Genomic DNA, 3,202 nt, shown 5'->3' with positions numbered 1-3,202 from the left:
CCTTTGTTGTAGATCTTTGCTGTAGTTATAAGCTTCGCACATACTGAAGTTCAGGTGGAGTTCTACAGAGTTTGGAGTTATCCAGCTGCATCTGGCTTAGGTCTCGCTTCTGTGCTCAGCACCTTCCCTCTGAAGACCAGGGCTAGGAGTGGGTCTGGGGGTTCCTGGAAGTCAGCAGAAATTCCTACTCGGTGGGCAGGGTGTGGGAGGTACCGCGGAGTGATGTGGGGCATCCCGGGGGTATGGGAGAAGGTCCGGCCCACGCTGCGCCTGGGCTGGGACTGGTCCCGCTGGTGCAGGGTAGCAGGAAGCTCTCCACACACTCACCGGACCTGGGCTAGGACTGGGTCTGGGGGTTCCCGAAGTTGGCAGAAATTCCTACTCATCAGGCGGGGTGGGGGAGCTATTGCGGAGTGGTGGGGGGTTGCCCAAGGGGTGGGTGAGGGTCCGACCCACACTGAGCCTGGGCTGGGACTGGTCCCACCAGCGCAGGGTAGCAGGAAGCTCTCCGCACACTCACCAGACCTGGTCTAGGACTGGGTCTGGGGGTTCCCGGATGTCGACAGAAATTCCTAGTGGGCGGGCGGGGTGCGGGAGGTAGTGAGGAGTGGTGGGTGGCAGCCCGAGGGGGTGGGAGAGGGTCCGGCCCATGCTGGGACTGGGCTGGGACTGGTCCCGCTAGCGCAGGGTAGCAGGAAGCTCTCCACACACTCACAGGACCTGGGCTAGGACTGGGTCTAGAGCATTTCTTTAAAAAGGGAAGTGAAGATGATTTATCTCTGGATACTGTATGTGTCTCCTCTACAACCTGCTTTATTTATATATTAAGGTGATTATGACCCTAAAAGACCTTTCCTGAACACAATCACGAAATTTATTGAAGACAAAGAAAGTGAGACTAATTTTCTTGGAGGAAAATTTTAATAACTTCTTATTTTAAACCAAGTTTCAACTATATTAGTCTCAAAGGCTACTAAATCCTTTCAGAGTCGGTTTATCTGAATGGAGAAGACAATAAGTATTACAAGGAAGAGAAATTAAGGACAACATTTCTGCTTTTTGCTTGCAATGCAATTGTTATTTCCTGAATGTGAGGAAATTCTACATTTAATTCTACTTTGGAAGTTTTTCTGAAAGAAAATGAAAAAACTGAGAAGTTGCTGACTTGAGCCTTTTACAGCTCAGAATGTTTTTATTTTATTTTATTTTAAAATTAATTTCATTGAAAAACAGATATCAATGAGACAGTGTCAAAACAGATTAATAGGTTATTTTCAATAATTAATACATTACATATTGTTATCTTCTTAGTGGTTATCCATAGTACAAGATGCAGACATGATATCTTGTCCAAATACTATTTGTACAAATCTTTCTTCTCATTGAATTAAGAGAAAGTAGTTGTGTATCTATCCTGACTATTGTGTATATACAGATACAAAATGGTCCTTCCTTTGTATTCCCCCCCTTTTTTCTTTTGGTTTGGTTTTGTTAGAGATTTGTATTCCATTACAGCTCAGCATATGGATGTGGCTTTACTTTTTATACTTAGTTTTTATAATTTTTCTGCTGAATGGTTAAGACCAAGATAAAGAAAGACCTATAAAACAAGAAATGTAGCTTTTGTATCTAATAAGGTAGGTCAAATCCCTTCCGGACTTATCCTGAAACTCAGTACTGCAGTTTATAGATCGTTTGTCAGTGTCAGCCATGAGGATAAGTCACATCTTGACCAATCTCCTCTCTGTAAAAGACGGAGAGAATGTTTTCTCTCCATGTGACTCTCCTTAGGCAAACTCTACATCATCGATTACATTCCTCTGTGGCCCCATAATCTCCTTGATCAGAAAATTTGGGACAAAACTGAGTTACCTGATGTTACAGTATAGGTTCTCCTATGTACTGAGTCTTCACTGAGCTTGAAAGCCTAGGGCCAAAATGTTGGCTGTCCTTGCAGCCCTTCTTTTTTCCTAATTTTTGGTCTGCAGACTTAGGATGTTAACCCTCCAGAAGAGAAGCTTATTATTACCCTAGAAACGAGGCTGTTTAGCTTAACCTCTCTATCTGTCGGAGGATCAAACATCTTACACATAACATGGAACAAGTATTTTTCTTCAAGTATTGATATGTTAAATTTAAGTCCCTACAGAACATGAAGAAAAAAAGTTAAAAAATTTAAAATATATTTAAAAAATTGGAATAAACAATTACATATTTTTACACAGAAGTTTAGAGATCTAACCACATAGAGCATTGTAGAAGGGCAGTCCTGAAACACCATTTTTTCTGTCTCCTGTCTTCATTCACCACCCCATTCCTTTTTAAACATTTACCTGAGAGACAGCACAGCAGCAACAGGTGTTTCATGACAAACAGCATGTATTCTGAAGATCAGAATGACAGGCACTCCAAGAATGACCCTACTATTACACATTGCCATCTTCAGTGTGTTGTTTAGTTCACAGGTATCAGCATGTATAGTTAGTCAGGGTAAGAATCCTACCAGTCAACTGCTAGCTTCAAAAAACTTCTGAAGATTCTCAGAGTCATTGTCTTACCCATCCTGTACATATAAATGTATAGCTTTCTGTTGTCATGTTTCCAAGCTTTTTTTTTCTTGCTCTATCTTCATTATCTAATCCTCAAGTTATCGCTGTGATTCTAATTGCATTATATCTTTCTATTTGTATTTCTACTTTTGAGTTCTTATACTAGGGAGAATATAAGATATTTACACATGTCAGTCTGGTTTATTTCACTTTTGAGTATGTCTTCAAGTGGCATACACTTAAATATGAAGGCTTCAAGTTTATCATTCTTTATAGCTGAGTAATACTCCAGAATTATGGCAGACTTCTCTTCACAAAACATGAAGGCAGGAAGACCATGGAGCAGAGAGTTTCAAACCCTCTATGAAAACAAATTCCAGCCCAGACTACTATACCCTGCAAAACTCTCTTTCAAGTTTGATGGAGAAGTGAAATTCTTCCATGATAAAGAACAGCTAAAGAATTTCATGATGACAAAGCCAACCCTACACAGGCTACTGAAAGATGTTCTAGTGAGGGACCAAAATGATCAGAACTCCACGAATGAGATCAGAAGCAACCAACTAAATAGGACAAGCAATTAAACACAGGAGAAAAAGGAGTAAATGACAACAGGTAAGTAACATGTCAATCATAAGTCAATACATCTCAAT

General features: G+C 40.9%; 1 long non-coding RNA gene across 1 annotated transcript in view; it reads right to left on the bottom strand.

The window, feature by feature from the left end:
• The window catches only part of LOC111816195, a 373,724-nt gene that overhangs the window by 201,896 nt on the left and 168,626 nt on the right, over positions 1 to 3,202 (bottom strand). The gene's annotated exons all lie outside the window — the stretch shown is intronic.

This window comes from Octodon degus, unplaced genomic scaffold (assembly GCF_000260255.1).
Source record: "Octodon degus isolate 3935 unplaced genomic scaffold, OctDeg1.0 scaffold00028, whole genome shotgun sequence".
In the NCBI taxonomy this organism is placed as follows: domain Eukaryota; kingdom Metazoa; phylum Chordata; class Mammalia; order Rodentia; family Octodontidae; genus Octodon; species Octodon degus.
This window is presented reverse-complemented; position numbering and strand designations above follow the sequence as displayed.